The sequence below is a fragment of the Cervus elaphus genome, chromosome 14 (assembly GCF_910594005.1).
Source record: "Cervus elaphus chromosome 14, mCerEla1.1, whole genome shotgun sequence".
In the NCBI taxonomy this organism is placed as follows: Eukaryota; Metazoa; Chordata; class Mammalia; order Artiodactyla; family Cervidae; genus Cervus; species Cervus elaphus.
Window position 1 is genome coordinate 24,059,191 of NC_057828.1, and position 17,790 is coordinate 24,076,980.

The window sequence follows — 17,790 nt, forward strand, 5'->3', positions numbered from 1 at the left end:
ATTTGTTTTACTCCGTAAGGAAATTGTACTTTCTTACCCTCATTTCAGAACACATACCAGTCTAGAGTGACCTGTTGAATAACCCAAGATTTTGGTAATTAGAGTTGCTCATGTTTTTCCCTACCTTTAAAGTTATGATTTTTCCTTTTCTTTTCCTGAAAAGTTGACTGAAATTCAGTCAGATTTCTTGGCATTTAAGTGCCTGTTTCCTTAAAGGTGGCACTGAAGCAAGCATGATGCAATTTAAATCTGTAAGTCGCTTAAGGAGACTATATTGGCTGCTGTTAGGAGATCATTGACTAACTGTTACTTAACACTCTTGAGTTACAGACTTTCTGCAAGGTTTTCATCTATTTGAAATTGCCAGTATATCCATTTTGACTTTTGTGATAATGAAACTACAATGATAATCTTGTAGTAAGGGAAAGTGCCAGCTAGTTTCTGTTAGAAAGTAGCTTCCCTAGTGATTACAGGGCAGCAAATTTCAATCAAAATCAAGGGCAGAAGTTACTAGAAGAGATAAGGTGTTTACTTGTTTCTGATTTTGTGATAGCGCAAACACAGAGATAAGTTAGGGGACTCTGTTTCTCATAAATGGCAGCCATGTAATTTCTTCAGAGCTAGATACTTAGTGGTGGGAATACTTTTGAAATACCTGGCTTCTTTGGTATCTTGGTAACTTAGACCTAGACTCTTAATTGCTGTGTACTTTTAAAATTGTGCATTCATGCTGGTTCCTAGACCTTTTGAATTCCTGCTCCCAAAGGAGAATGCCTCAGAATGGAGGGACTCCTCACACATGTCCCTCAGTGGTCCCCCAGCCATTTTCAGGCCTCAGTTTTTAAAAGGAGTTGGGGGTGTGGACGGCAGGCGGGGTGAGGGTGGGGGGTGTAGAGAAAGACGCTGTCCTTAAGTTGCCCCTACATTGCAAGGCAACAGTATTTTACTCTCACATAAAAGCTGCTCTGACAGGAATGTGTGGAATGCTAACTTTGTAAATAATTCAGCTTAATGTTTGTTTACTGAAAATGCCTAAATAGATTAGAGTTTAGACAAAAGAGAGACTCTGGAGTTTGAGATGAGAACGCACGTGACTGTGCACACTGCTGTTGATGGGAACAGTTTAAAGCCAGTTTCTCTTTGTCCTCACTCCTTTTAAAATACACTGTTTAATTTTAATGTAGGGCGGCTTCTGATGTGAACAGCAGTTGTAATCACAGTGAACTTAAGTTTGGCAGTATGGTAACGTGCAGCATTGACATGGGGAAAATACGGGTATAAGTGAAGAACATAGTTATGGAGTGCTGTGGAAATTTTCAGTTACTGTTAAAATAAAAATTAGTAATGGTGCCATACATCTTCTGGCCCTCTTTGAAGAAATGTTCTATTTGAAGTTGCTGAAGTGGCTGCCTGCATAGAATTTTCATCAGTGAGATTGAGGCTTTTTTAAAAATTTAAATGTCCTGCATAAAGTATGTCTTGTAGCATGTGTTTGCACTTATGGTGCATTTTTTAAAATCAAAAGAATATTTTATTTCTCGCTAAAAACCATTGTTTCTGTGTTGTAGGCAGTTGAGTATGTGTATAGGGATGGATCGTGTATTACACATAGTGGCAGAGATGCCAGACTCCAGAGCCAGACCAACTGGGTTCCAAATACTTGGTCTACACTTGGTGAAGGAAGGTTGCTTAGCCTCACCAAACTTCAGGTTTTTCCTCTGTTTGAGACAGTCATTCTAGGGGTTATAATCACCTCACAGAGATAACTGTGAGGGTCAAGTGAATTAGTATTTGTAAAGTGTTTAGAATTAGAACAATGCTTGGCATCTGGTTAGCGCTATATAAATGTTTGCAACTGCATGTCATTATTAGAATGAATTTCTTATATTCAGTTCTTATTTTTTTCTAACGAATAGGCAAAGATGAATCTAAAGTTGGAAGCTAGTTTGAAGGGAAACTGTTGTTACTTCTGCTGAACTACAAGATAGTCCAAAAATTATCCAATAATTGAATTAAAATTGTGTTCGGAAAATTGTCTCTCATTTTGCACTTCCCTGGAGGCTCAGTGGTAAAGAACTCACCCGCCAATGCAGGGGACACGGGTTCATTCCCTGGGTTGGGAAGATCCCCTGGAGAAGGAAATGGCAACCCACTCCAGTACTGACTGGGAAATCCCATGGACAGAGGAGCCTGGTGGGCTACAGTCCCTGGGGTTGCAAAGAGTCAGACACGACTCAAACAACTAAACAACTACTACTCTCGTTTTAGGTGTATCTGGTTTACTCATGCGTAATTCTTAGCAAAATAATAGAGCTAGATTTGAGGACCTAGAAATGTGTCCACTTTTTCTTACCCCTCACTTCAAGCTGTGGTTGAAATATATTACCCAAAAGATTTTCTTTACCAGGGAGGCTTTGATTTCTAAGTGTGTGCTTTCCTACTATTTGAGCATTCTCATCATTGTGAGCAAAGCACAGGGCATCATTAGAATATCACAGATGTCCTGAGTTGGGAGTTCTGTGTGTGCGTGACAACTCAAGGCATTTCTAGGTAGGAATTGTGGTAGTGGGGCTGGGAGGGGCTGTCTTATTGTTTGCACCAGATACTATGGAAGGTGTTTTTCTGTAATTATCACTTTAAGAGATACTAGAACTTCCATTTTAGAGTTGAGAAACCCAAAGTGAGATTAAATGGCCTGCCCCAGGTCCCACTGATAATAATGGACAGACTCTGGATCAAAACCCAGTCTGTGTTGCTTCAGAACCCTCTTTTAGCTGTCAGTGCCTATGTGCTTAGGGTAGTGAGGTACTTTTTTAGAAGCAAAACAGAAAACTCTCCATTCTCTCACCTAGATAACCTGGAAAGAAGGGGGCTGCCTGGCGAGCCACAGTGTCACCTGCCCAGACTGGACCAAGTTGGGAGCCGGGCAGCTTGCTGAGTTCTCCTGAGTCTTAGCTCCCCTTCGCTGGTTGCTTGGTAGCACTTGGGAATGACTCATTTTAAAATCTTATTCCTCAAAACTGGTAAGAAGGAAGCAAGATAAAAACATTATCATAGTGAAACACTTCAGAATAATGAAATTTATTAAACTCATTTGGTAGATTCTTTAGGGAATTCCCTCATTGTCCAGTGCTTAAGACTCTGCGCTTTTACTGCGCTGGGCCTGGGTTCAGTTCCTGGTCAGGAAACTGAGATCTAGCTAGTCACGCAGTGTGGCCAAAGAAGAGAAAATTCTTTATAAGTTTACTGTTGAAATTGACTTTCCATTCATTTATCAAGAAATTTTGTAAAGTTACTGGATATCATTTAATCGTTTGCCTAATAGAAATTTTAGAATCCTTTTTTTCCCCTCAGTTATTTTATAGAAGATTTTTAAACAGGAAAAAAGTATGAAAGACCACTATTTCTCTCACCTCGTTGCTGAAGTTGTTAGCAGTTGTCCATGTGTTTTTTTTATACAGCTGTCTGCCTATTCTCTCTCCATCTGGGTTTTGTTTGTTTGGGGGGATTACTTGAAGATACTCTCTATACTGTCTCAGAGACTCTTTTTTAAAGAAAGAGCTTTATTGAGATGTGATTCACATACCACAAAATTCAAAGAATTCCTTTGTAACTTTGAGACCCAGAATCCAGTCAGGGTTCACACCTCACGTTTGGTTCTGTTAACCTTGGTCCCTCCCTCCTCTTCCTGACCAGTCCCTGGTCCTCCCCATCCCACGTGCGCCCCCTCCCCTTTTAAGGAGACCCTATGTATAGAGAGAAACCAGTTGTCTTGAAGATGAATCCAGATTCTGAATTCATCTGATTATTTTGTCATGATGTCTTCTACTAACTTGTTCCTCTGTGTCCTTTTTACATAAGCCGGAAGTTAGGACTGAAGGTTAGGATTTAGGGTAGGCTCTCGGCCTGTTTCGTAGGTGTGATACTTAAACACTCTGTACTTGCTGTTGCATCACATCTCATATTAGTGATGGTGGTTTCTCATTTGGTTAAAGTGGTAATAAATAGTCCCTTATTAAGGGTACCTTTCCCCCCTACAGTTATAAAGTTATTTCTGGGGTGTGTACTTGAAAGGAGCTGGTATCTAGTATACCTTTCCCCTGTGTATCTTTGCCTTTTAGCATCAATTGATTATTCTTGCCTAAAACAGTTAATAATGACGATGACTTTCTCATTTACTTTTTGTTTGTTTTTCTAGGACTGAATTTAAGTTCCTAAAGGTGGGGGCTAAGATTCCTTTCCCTTTAATTATTGCTTTCTGGAGTGGGAAGTTGGTTTAACAGTCATCTCCAGTTGTCACAAGTGAACCTTCTTTCCCTCCCCTTTTGCCTTTGGTTTTTGTTTTTTTTGTTGTTTGTTTTTTTTAATGTCATGGACACAGGAGTTATTATTTGTTCAGTCCTTTACAATCATTGTGCTTTTTGACACGTAAATTCACAAATGAGGTAATGAGAACCAGTGCATACTAACCCTCATGGCCTTTTGACGTGACCTCATTTTTCTTTGAGTGCTTTCTTGCTTTCTGGGACAGGAAGATGTCCCGCACTGAACCTTGAACTTCCTGTATCCCAGACTTGGAATTACCTGTTTGTACAGGGAACTCTAGTGAGACAATACATTTATTTTTAGATATTTTCTTGACTTTAGTAGATTGACACTACGCATGTTATCTACCAGATAAAACTTCATTTCGTTTGTATAGCTTTTCATGATCTTACAAAGAACTTAAAAAAATTTTTTTTTTTTTGCATTTTTTTGTTTGTTGATACCTTGTCTCATTAACTACAGTGCTGGACTAGCAAGAATTCTCTGCATTCTGTTGCTGCAAGGGCCATGATGGTGTTCTTCAACAAGTTAAAGAGAAGAATGGAGGGAGAATCATCATGTATTACATTTAAAAGACTGACAAGGAGTCTGTTTGGTGGTAAAAGCAGCCATGTGTTTATAATCAGTGACCTATATGGCTGGCTGTGCATGTAATATGTGAGAGAGGGGGTATTTATTATCATCCCTCACATTTCAGAAGAGGGAATTGTCAGGTCACATATTCTTTCAGCCCATTCAGACTGCTACACCAGATTATCACAGACTGGGTGGCTTAAAAACAACAGACATTCATTTCTCACGATGCTGGGGGCTGGGAGTCCAAGATCAGGGCACTGGGAGATTTGGTATCTGGAGAGGACCTGCTTCCTGGATCATTAGAGGTGCCTTCTTGCTATGTTCTCACACAGAAGAGAGGCTTATGTATGTTTGTGTCATTTAAGGTTTTAACAGTTTGTGATACTAAAACATTGGTATCTGTTTTCTAGATAAATTCACAGCTCTGCTCATTTGTTATAAATCTGAATTCTCATTGATATGTACTGTGTAATGTAGCAAATAAAAAAATAATGATGTACTTTAAGAGACTGGGGGAGTGTATTCTGAATATCTCATGTTCCTAATTAAGTATGAAAGTGTATAGAGGGCTTGTGTCAAAAGATTCCTTGAGATGTTACTTTTGTCCTTTTAGGCAGTTTTGTCAACTTTAACTTATTAGCAATCCTTCAGAGATTATACACAATGAAGAAAATCAGAGTTGCAGGAATGTTTCCTAAAATTTAATTCTGTGGAGCTGGATGGATGCAAGTTAGAATAGAAGAAACCAGAAAGAGTCTTTGTTGAGCAAGGACGTAAGTGTTAATTAAGTCCATAGTTAAGTCAAGGGCAGCAAATGGAATTAAAAAATAAAAAACAGTATGTGGATGAAAAAAAAATGCATTGAAGAAGCGTGTTTTCCAGGAGCATGAGGCCTGAATTCTTGGAAAGCCAGGCAGAATTTGTTTTTCTTAGAGAGCTCTGTACATTTAATGTATGCTTAGGCTATAATTAAAGGTGATGTGATTTCAGCATCTTGATCTTTTTTTACCTGGGATATACTCCTAAATGCTTTTTTCTAGTTTGCTAGGATCTTAGAAATTATCCATCTGAATTGGTAATCTATATGAGAATCTGGAAACAACAAAAAGTTAATAAAAATGAAGCTCAGGTGGGCTTGTTGACAGAATACCATCATGGTAAGACAGTTAAAAGAACTGAAAAAAAAAGCCTGTGAAGGAAGGAGAAGGCAAAAATTGATCAAGACAGTTGTTCAGTCACTTAGTTGTGTCCGACTGCGAACCTGTGGACTGCAGCACACCGGGCTTCCCTGTCCTTCACTGTCTGCTGGAATTTGCTCAAACTCATGTCCATTGAGTCGATGATGCCATACAATCATCTCATCCTCTGTTGCCCCCTTCTCCTGCCCTCAGTCTTTCACAGTATCAGGGTCTTTTCCAATGAGTAGATTCTTCGCATCAGGTGGTCAAAGGCTTGGAGCTTCAGCTTCAGCATCAGTGCTTCCAATGAATATTCAGGATTGATTTCCTTTAGGATTCACTGGTTTGATCTTGCTGTCCAAAGGACTCTGAAGAATCTTCTCCAGCACCACAGTTTGAAAACATCAATTCTGTGGTGCTCAGCCTTCTTTATGGTCCAACTCTCACATCCGAAGTACATGACTACTGGAAAAACATAGCTTTCGCTAGATGTTGTTTTGTCGGCAAAGTGATGTTTCTGCTTTTTAATGCACTCTCTAGGTTTGTCATAGCTTTTCTTCCAAGGAGCAAGCTTTTAATTTCATGGCTGCAGTCACCATCTGCAGTGATTTTGGAGCCCAAGAAAATAAAATCTGCCACTGTTTCCACTTCTTCCCTATCTATTTGCCATGAAGTGGTGGGACCAGATGTCATTTTCTTGGTTTTTGAATGTTAGTTTTAAGACAGCTTTTCCCCCTCTCTTTCACTTTCATCAAGAGGCTGTTTAGTTGCTCTTCACTTGGGAATTGCTTATTCTTATCTCAAAGAATTCTTTGAGAATTAAAGAAAAGTTGTTTGCTTAAACATGGGATCTTCCATATAATCTTGAATCAGTAGGCTCTTCATTGAAATTCTCTTATATTCAAGATTGAAAATATTCAGTTCTTATGATTAAATTTTCAATTCTTTAGTGGGATGTCACAGTGTCTTCCACAGTTAGAAAATCATTGATGTTCTTACTCAAATTCTAAAGATTTGGCGCTATATTTTACTGCTGTTGATTTCTACCAGAATACGTTTTTTAATATGAAGGGGTTTTTTGTATGTTCTTAATTTCATAGGCAGAACTTTAAGATAGTATCTTTCACCACCACCACCACCTCTCAACGCAGAAGGCTGCAAATAAGAAAAGAGTTTATTTGCTGGATCTTAAGAATTACAATTTGAGGGAGGCAGATTTGGATAATCTTGGAAGAGAAAGAGATAGGGACTTAACAAAAGTCACCCACCAAGAATTGTGATTGACTGACTCGAGTCAGAGATTTGTCCTTAAGGAATCATGAGTTGTTTCAGCGTAGGAGGTCCAACAAGTAGATAAGACTCTGCTGTCATGAGTTTCTGACAAATGTCCTGAATGGCTTCATCCGATCAGAAGGTCAGATTCCATCCAGACAGAGGTGTGCATGAGTCATACTTCTAATGGCTTCTTGGCTCCGTTTTAGAGGGCTCTCTCAGCACACTGCTGATTCCATTTTGATTGCCTTTCACACATGTAGGGGAGATTTACTAACTGCAGTTGTAAATCGTGTAAAAAAATTTGCAGCAGCAAAGGTATTATGAATTTAGCCAGTAGTGTGAACCTTTTTTAGTTTAGGTGAAAATAAATTAAAATGAAAACATAACAGTCTTCTTAGGGAAAGCAATGAAATCAGCTGTTGCTGATGGCTAAATATAGATATGATTATCATGTTTATTTTTTTAGGATTTGACTTTAATTTTTCCCCCTTCAAAACTGAAATGAGTTTAAGCTCTTAGTTATTAGGTATTAAACTAATGAATAATCCCAAAATTCTGTTTTCAGTTTTCCTTTTCAGTAGCTGCCAGTGTATGTTTGATCCATGAAATGGAAGCTGATTAACATTTTGAAGGGTTGTCTGCATCTTCAAAATCAACACAGACTGCTTCTGTATGATCGTGATTAAATGTTTGTACAGAGCCAGGCCAGTGAGGGTGGGGACTATTTTGTTTCCATGTGTCATATGGTTTTCATTAAGTTTTTGCATTTAAGTCAGTTTTATTTTTCAGTTGATGTAGGCACAGAGAGTTGTCTTGTAGGTTGCTTTAGGTCATTGAGTCATTGTTGCCATGCAGTAAATCTGACAAACTTCATAAGCTGGTAAATTTTGGTCAGTCAACACAACTTCATCTGACGGAGGTAAATGTCTGAGTCTCATGTGTACAGTGTGGGTACTTGTCTCTTACATTATATTAATATCAAGGTGAAGAATGGGAAGGACATTTAGTTTCTTTCCAGTCTTAGACCTCTGTCTAAACTTTCTCATTTGTAGTGTTGTTGTAGTCAGCAGTTAACCAGTAATTCAAATCCAGAACTCTCTGGGTTTTTTATTCCTTTTGTAATCATATTACATCAGTTTGCCATTGCTTCTGTTTTACAAACAAAACAAAAGCTTTTAATTCTCATGATGTCTCAAAATTTAATGAACTCTCTCTAGGGATTGGACTTCCCTGGTGGCTCACAGGTAAAGAATCTGCCTGCAATGCAGGGGAGGAGAGTTGGATCCCTGGGTCAGGAAGATCCTTCGGAGAAGGAAATGGCAACCCCCCTAGTGGGAAATCCCATGGACAGAGGAGCCAGACGGGCTGTAGTCAGTGGGGGTCACAAAGAGTCAGACACGACTCAGTGACTGAACAGCAACAGTATCGGAATCACCTTAGGCAAATTTTACCAACGAATAACACATTTGGAATTTGTCTCATGCTTTTTCTCTTTCTCTTATATTAACGTCTGATCCACTTTTTCTTTGTGGGTGCTTCATTTTTTTAAGGAAGTTTTATACTTAATGGTGAGACATCTTTATGGAAAAGATCCAGTAAGTTGCAATTATGTATATCTGTTGTGTGAGATAATTTGCCCAACTTCTGACTTTCATAGAAATTAAAGTGTGCTTCAGTTCTCAGTGTATTTTAGTACTCATTCTACTGTGTAATTTTTAGGTTATAACAGATGATTTAGTAGTATGTTGTGTTCATGTGTGGTGTTGGAGAAGACTCTTGAGAGTCCCTTATGCAAGGAGATCCAACCAATCCATCCTAAAGGAAATCAGTCCTGAATATTCATTGGAAGGATTTATGTTGAAGCTGAAACTCCAATACTTTGGCCACCTGGCGCAAAGAGCTGACTCATTTGAAAAGACCCTGATGCTGGAAAGACTGAAGGCAGGAGGAGAAGGGGATGACAGAGGATGAGATGGTTGGTCGGCATCACTGACTTGATGGACATGAGTTTCAGTGGACTCTGGGAGTTGGTGATGGACAGGGAGGCCTGGCGTGCTGCAGTCCATGGGGTCGCAAAGAATTGGACACGACTGAGCGACTGAACTGAACTGAGCTGTGTTCATACTGATTAAGTTTTACAGCAGTTTAGTGTTGTGGAAAGAACTTGGACTTTGGAGTCAAGTGGATCTGGATTTAAGTATTGATTCAGCCATTTATTAACTCTGACTTAACTAAGTTGCTTCTCTTCTTTGAGTCTTAGTTTCCTTATTAAAGATGAGAAAGATGATAGCTTTCTGGCTAAGAATCTTAAGAGCATTAGAAGCAAGACAATATTATGTAAAGTGTCTGGCACATAATAGCTTCATAGTATATAGTTCGTAGTATTAATATAATTCTTTTGTTATTGAAGAAGTTAGACAGGAAAAGAGAAACATTATAGTTAATAAAACCAGAAAGGTTTCTTGGTGGAGATCTTTTAGGAAGGCTTTGGAGGAAACTGATAAAACTTATTTGTGGAAATGATTGAAGAATAGTTGGTTTTCTCCTTGTTGTCCTTTAAATTAATTTCTACTTCTGCATGTAGTTTAAAAGACCACATTTTGCCAGAAAGTCTGTTATGTTAGATGAAGCAGGTTTCTGCCCCATTCTGTCCGCTTCGCACAGTTCTGACCCGAGGGCCACCTGGGCAGCCGGGGCAGCCAGCTCCTGTGGCTGCGGCTCTGCCGGCCCTTAGACACCTCCCAGCTATCACAGAGTCAGGTCTTTTCACTTGTCAATTTGAGGTATTACCTGCTGGCTTTCTGTTGTTGTAGGCCAAGATTTCAATCTCTTACACTGTCTGTTTCTTCCCCTCCATCCTTTTCAATATAGTTAGTCTGTAATAGTTTGCTAATTCTGTATTCACCATATATCATTATGCCTAATCAAGTATTATTTATAGCTGAAAGTTATAATATTCCTTACTTTTAAGGAAGACAAATAGAAGGGAAACTAATAATTGCCTTGATTTTTCATATTTAACTTACAAAATTTTAGTCTTTCAAAATCAAATTGCGTCAGGTAATGTATCTACTATAATAACTTCCTTGGAGACATTCTTTCCTAGAGTCCTCTATTTTCCTTTTTCTGGGCTGGTTGCTCTCTTGGGCCACTTCACAGTGGTCATCCCTGGGACATAAATTTCTTATGATCCTGGGAATGTCTCCAGGGTTAGATTCCGTTTCCTGGATCTGGTGTCCTCTTCTTCCTTGGTTTACTCCCACTGTTTTTTGTTTGTTTGTTTGCCACTTTATTTTTTTAATGGAAGGATAGTTGTTTTACAGAATTGTGTGCTTTTCTGTCAAACATCCGGAAGAATCAGCAGGAGGTACACCCATGTCCCCTCCCGTCTCGCTCCCCATCCCACCCTTCTAGATTGTCACGGAGCCACCGTTTGAGTTCCCTGAGTCATTCAGCAGACTCCCACTGCTATCTGTTTTACACATGGTAATGTAAGTTTCCGTGTTACTGTCTTCATACATCTCACCCTCTCCCTCCTCGCCTCCCCCGTCCTTAGGTCTGTTCTCTGTGTCTGTTTCTCCATTGCTGCCCTGAAAATAACTTCATCAGTACCATCTTTTTAGATTCCATATATATGTGTTGGTATACAATACTTATATTTCTCTTTCTGACTTACTTCATGCTGTATAATAGGCTCTAGGTTCGTCCACCTCAATGACTGAGTAGTATTCCATTGTATGTATGTACCACAGCTTCTTTATCCATTCATCTGTTGATGGACATCACGGTTGCTTCCATGTTCTAGCTGTTGTAAATAGTGCTGCAGTGAATATTGGGGTACACGTCTAATTTTCAATTTTGCTTTCCTCAAGGCATGTGCCTACTAGTGGGATAGCTGGGTCATATGGTGGTTTTATTTTTTTAAAGGAATCTCCATACTGTCTTGAGTCGTTGAGTCGTTCAGTCTTGTCCGACTCTTTGCAACCCATGGACTGCAACATACCAGGCTTCCCTGTCCATCATCAACTCCTGGGAGCTTGCTAAAGCTCACGTCCATGCAGTCGGTGTTGCCATCCAACCGTTTCATCCTCTGTCATCTCCTTCTCCTCCTGCCTTCAATCTTTTCCAGCATTGGGGTCTTTTCCAGTGAGTCAGTTCTTCACATCAGGTGGCCAAAGACTTGGAGCTTTAAGCTTCAGCATCAGTCCTTCCAGTGAACATTCAGGACTGATTTCCTTTAGGATGGACTGGCTGGACAGTCCAAAGGACTCTCAAGAGTCTTCTCCAACACCACGGTTCAAGAGCATCAATTCTTTGGTGCTCAGCTTTCTTTATGGTCTAGCTCTCACATCCATACATGACTACTGGAAAAACCATAGCTTTGATTAGATGGACCTTTGTCAGCAAAGTGATGTCTCTGCTGTTTAATGCACTGTCTAGGCTTATCATAGCTTTTCTTCCAAGGAACAAGCTTCTTTTAATTTCATGGCTGCATTCACCATTTGCAGTGATTTTGGAGGCCAAGGAAATAAAGTCTGTCACTGTTTCCATTGTTTCGCCATCTATTTGCGGTGAAGTTATGGGGCCAGATGCCATGATCTTTGTTTTTTGAATATTGAGTCTTAAGTTAGCTTTTTTACTCTCCTCTTTCACTTGCATCAAGAGGCTCTTTAGTTCCTCTTCCCTTTCTGTCATAAGGGTGGTACCGTCTGCATAACTTAGGTTATTGATATATCTCCTGGCAATCTCGATTCCAACTTGTGCTTCCTCTAGCCCGGCATTTCGCATAATGTACTCTGCATGTAAGTTAAATAAGCAGGTGACAATATGCAGCCTTGACGTACTCCTTTCCCGATTTGGAACCAGTCTGTTGTTCTGTGTCCAGTTCTAACTGTTGCTTCCTGACCTGCATACAGATTTCTCAGGAGGCAGGTAAGGTAGTAGTCTGGTATTCTCTTCTCTTAAAGAATGTTTTGCAGTTTGTTGTGATCCGCACAAAGGCTTTGGTGTAGTCAATAAAGCAGAAATAAATGTTTTTGTGGAATTCTCTTACTTTTTCTGTGATCCATTGGATGCTGTCTATTTGATCTCTGGTTCCTCTGCCTTTCCTAAATCCAGCTTGAATATCTGGAAGTTCTCGGTTCACGTACTGTTGAACCCTACCTTGGAGAATTTTGAGCATTACCTTGTTAGCATGTGAGATGAGTGCAATTGTGCTGTAGTTTGAACATTCTTTGGTATTGCCTTTTTTTGGGATTGGAATGAAAACTGACCTTTTCCAGTCCCGTGGCCACTGCTGAGTTTTCCAGATTTGCTGACATATTGAGTGCAGCACTTTCACAGCATCATCTTTTAGGATTTCAAATAGCTGAGCTGGAATTCCATCAGCTCCACTATCCATCACCTCCATTAGCTTTGTTCATAGTGATACCTCCTAAGGCCTACTTGACTTTGTTTTCCAGGATATGTGGTTAGTGATCACTCCATCGTAATTACCTGGGTCATTAAGATCTTTTTTGTATAGTTCTTCTGTGTATTCTTGCCACCTCTTCTTAATATCTCCTGCTTCTGTTAGGTCCATCCCATTTCTGTCCTTTATTGTGCCCATCCTTGCATGAAATGTTCCCTTTGTGTATCCAGTTTTCTTGAAGAGATTTCTAGTCTTTCCCATTCTGTTGTTTTCCTCTATTTCTTTGCATTGATCATTGAGGAAAGCCTTCTTATCTCTCTTGGCTATTCTTTGGAACTATATTCACATGGGTATATCTTGCCTTTTCGCCTTTGTCTTTGGCTTCTCTGCTTTTCACAGCTATTTGTAAGACCTCCTTGCTACTGCTACTACTAAGTCACTTTAGTCGTGTCCGACTCTGTGTGACCCCATCCCTGGGATTCTCCAGGCAAGAACACTGGAGTGGGTTGCCATTTCCTTCTCCAATGCAGAAAAGTGAAAGTGAAGTCGCTCAGTCATGTCTGACTCTTCGCAACCCCATGGACTGCAGCCTACCAGGCTCCTCCGTCCATGGGATTTTCCAGGCAAGAGTACTGGAGTGGGGTGCCATTGCCTTGTCCGAAGACCTCCTTAGACAACCATTTTGCCTTTTTGCATTTCTTTTTCTTGGCGATGGTCTTGATCACTGCCTCCTGTACAGTGTCACCAACCTCCCATAGTTCTTCAGGCACTCTGTCAGATCTAATCCCTTGAATCTTTTTGTCACTTTCACTGTATAATTGTAAGGAATTTGATTTAGGTCATACCTGAATGGTTGAGTGGTTTTCCCTGCTTTTAAATTTAAGTCCGAATTTTGCAATAAGAAGTTCATGATCTGAGCCACAATCAGTTCTTGGTCTTGTTTTTGCTGACTGTATAGAGCTTCTCCATCTTCAGCTGCAAGGAATGTAATCAATCTGATTTTGGTATTGACCACCTGATAATGTCCATGTGTAGAGTCATCTCTTGTGTTGTTGGAAGAGGGTGTTTGCTATGACCAGTGTGTTCTCTTGGCAAAACTCTATTAACCTTTGCCCTGCTTCATTCTGTACTCCAAAGCCAAATTTGCCTGTTACTCCAGCTATCTCTTGACTTCTCACTTTTGCATTCCAGTCCCCTATGATGAGAAGGACATCTTTTTTTGATGTTAGTTCTAGAAGGTCTTGTAAGTCATCATAGCACTGTTCAACTTCAGTTTCTTTGGCATTAGTGGTTGGGGTATATGTTCAACCTCAGCTTCTTCAGCATTAGTGGTTGGGGCATAGACTTGGATTACTGTGATACTGAATGGTTTGCCTTGGAAACGAACAGAGATCATTCTGTCGTTTTTGAGATTGCACCCATGTACTACTCAGCTGGTCAAGAATCCACCTGCAATGCTGGAGACCTGGGTTTGATCCCTGCATTATGAAGATCCCCTGGTGAAGGGAACAGCTACCCACCTCAGTAGTCTAGCCTGGAGAATTCTATGGACTGTATAGTACATGGGGTAACAAAGAGTTGGACACAACTGAGCAACTTCACCATCTTCCATAGTGCCCTGTGTAAGTGGTGCTGGGAAAACTGAACAGCTCGGTTGAAAAGAATGAAATTAAAACACTTCCTAATGCCATACACAAAGATAAAGACCTAAATGTAAGACCGGAAACTATAAAACATGAAAACATAGGTAGAACCCTCCATAACATAAATCAAAGCAAGATCATCTGTGACCCTTCTCCTAGAATAATGGAAATAAAAACAAAAATAAACAAGTGGGATGTAATTAAACTTGAAGGCTTTTGCACAGCAAAATAAATTACAAACAAGGTGAAAAGGAAACCCTCAGAATGGGAGAAAATAATAGCAAGGGAAACAACTGACAGAGAATTAATTTACAAAATATACAAGCAGCTCATACAACTCAATACTGGAAAAACAAACTGCCCATCAAAAAGTGGGAAAAAAAGACCTAAACAGACATTTCTCCAAAGAAGACATACAAGTGGCTAACAAACACACGAAAAGATGCTCAACACCACTCATTGTTAGAGAAGTGCAAATCAAAACTACAATGAGATACCACCACACATCAGTCAGAATGGCCATCATCAAAAAGTCTACCAACAATAAACTCTGGAGAGGGTGTGGGGAAAAGGGAACCCTCTTGTGTTGCTGGTAAAAGTCAAATGCTGGAGAGGGTGTGGAGAGAAGGGAACCTTCCTGCATAGCTGGTGGGAATGTAAATTGATACCCCCACTATTTTGGTAAAGCATACGAAACCCCATGAACAGGGGAGCCTGGTGGGCTTCAGGCCATGGGGTCGCAGAGTCGGACACGACTTGGTGACTGAGCAGCAGCCCCCAGGGGTTTTGTCTTCCTCGAGGCCACTGTTCAGGCTTTCCTCCTGCCTGACTGTAGTCGCCACGCTGGAGTCTCCCAGGCTGTTCTTCAGTTAGCCTACTTTTTCTAATGTTTTTCATCACTTTTTTCCTTCTGCATGATTTTCTTAGCTTTGTCTTCTCACCTTTATACTTTTTTTTTTCAGCCATCATGCTTTTGTTTCTAAGCTCTTTGTTATTCTCTTAATGTTTCTTTTAAAATAGCAACTGTTCTCATCTTGTAGATATAATATAATCTCCTAACTCTTCAGGGATATTAATGGTATTTTCCCGTAAGGTTTTCTTTTCTTAGTTGAATAGTTTCTTTTTCTTAGAAGTTGCTTTTTAAATGTTTGTTTATATTATTCTTCCTCTTCTTTTTGATAAATCTTATTTGTTCATGATTAGAACAAATAATCCTAGAAAAGTTGACTGGACGCTCTGAATATGTGGAGTTTGTCCTCATGACGTGAGCTTTAATGTAGCCTTCTCTTAGTGTGTTATTTATTAGTTACTGGTTAGATTTTCTATGGTGTATTCCTGACCTGCTCCCTGGAGGAAAAAGCTCTGGCTACCAGCATTTTGGGAGTCCACCATGAGAAGAAGGCTGGGACTCATCATTGGAGGTGAAGTGTATGTGCCTGTGTGTGACTTAATGCCCTGGTTTTGGTACTGCGCCTGCGCTTCCATCTGTGACCGCCCATTACCCCTCCAGAGGTTAAGCCTCTAGTCTTCTGCCAGGGGAGTGGGGAGGGGCATCCAGGGGAAACAGTCTGATTGTTTCCCAGTCTAACTTTCACCCGGTTGTCTTTATCTTGATTCCTCCATTCTACCCTTCCAAAAGTACCAGAACTGCCCATTCCTAGGTTTTGGTTTTTTCCCCTGAAGAGTCTGCAGGTTGAATTGGGTTAGTTGTCAGACTGACAGTTGGAGTTGTAGGATTCACCTTCCTTGGCTTTGCCAAGACATGGTCCATCTGCTTCCACCTTCTAAAATCGTGTTGCTGTTTTCTGTTTGGATCTTGTCCTCATGGATTGAGCTTCCCAGGTGGCACAGTGGTAAAAAAATCCACTTGCCAATGCAGGAGCCCAGGGACCAAACCCGTGTCTCCTACGTGGGTTTGATCCCTGGGTCAGGAAGATCCCCTGGAGAAGGAAGTGGCAACCCAACCCAGTATTCTTGCCCCTGGGAAATCCCATGAACAGAGGAGCCTGGTGGGTTACACTCCATGGGGTCGCAAAGTGTCCGATGGCCTGGAGAATTCCATGGACTGTATATAGTCCATGGGGTCGCAGAGGGTCAGATATGACTGAGTGACTTTCACTTCACTAGTGACTAAACAACAAATACCAGGAAGCATATACTTTTTAGAATTTATTTGAAAGCCTTGAATAATTAATTTGGCAGAGGTGTTACAGTTAATGGTTCAAAGTGGATCTCTGTTCATTGGGAACAACTCTCGCTTATTTAAGTAAGGTGAGATTGGCAGGGAAAACTTTAGCTGACTCAGGGAACATGGCCTCTTATTCAGTTAGGTAGCTTAATCTAACAGAATCAGAAGTCCTTTAGGAATGTGGGTTTGGGCCTGCAGAGAGGAGGGATGGAGGCGTGTCCGCGTCCTCCAGCAGCAGCGTTATAAATTGCCTTTCTGCTTTGTTGCTCTGTCAGTGCGGCCCAGAAAGCCTTGGAACTGTTCTATGGTGGGTTTTTAACCAACACAGATGGCTCTTGTTTCTTCATGCTGGTTAAATTATAGTACCAAGTGTACTGTTTGATTCATGAAGTCAGTTCTGAGATCTTTGTTCACATTTATATGCTCTCCAGTCTTCAGGTTCTATTTAGGAAAAAGCTTTGACGAGTAAGCCAAGAGGACATTTTTTTCCTGTTTGTGATAGCATCCTTTAAAAAAAAATGGTATTACTGTTTCAGGGCTGTATTTTTTTAAATTAAAAAAAAAAAATGGCTTCAACAGAATTAGATAAGTAACCTCTTAACCCTGTAAGTGTTTTTAACGTCTTTTCTCCTAATAATTGCTTTTTATAGGTTAGTAGGCTCCCATAAAGTAACTGTTTTCTCTAACCAAATGGGTTTTTGTATATTTAGATTTTTTCCCCACATTGTGTATTTCTGTGCATGGAGTAAGTAGAAAAGCACAGACTGTTAGCTCCATGAAGACAGGGACTTTATTTTGTTCATCATTCTTTCTAACACTCAGGACAGTGTTTGATACGCAGTTCTCAGTGAATATTTGCGAAATGAAGAAAAGAAACTAGTTCAGCATCCTGCACTACTTAATTAATGCCACAAGGTGGTACTGTTGTACTGTGAAATAAAAGACTGTAATTCTTGCATAGTTTTATATAAATCCTATGAATAAACAAAATGAATTGACTACCATTATGTTTATTGCCTGCTTTGGTTATTTATGGTTTTAGCGTGTGACTAGTCTTTTAAGTCCATGATTTGAGGAGGCAGTGAGATCATAACTTATATAACATTTGGTTCAGCTTTTTATCACATTTTAAATGTGATAGCATCTATAAACACCTAGCACAGTATCAGGTGAGTTTCATTTTTCACTGTTTTA

General features: G+C 40.1%; 1 protein-coding gene across 1 annotated transcript in view; it reads left to right on the forward strand.

Moving 5' to 3' along the window:
• RRP15 (ribosomal RNA processing 15 homolog) overlaps nt 1-17,790 on the forward strand; it is a 52,790-nt gene that overhangs the window by 33,128 nt on the left and 1,872 nt on the right. The window lies entirely within an intron of this gene.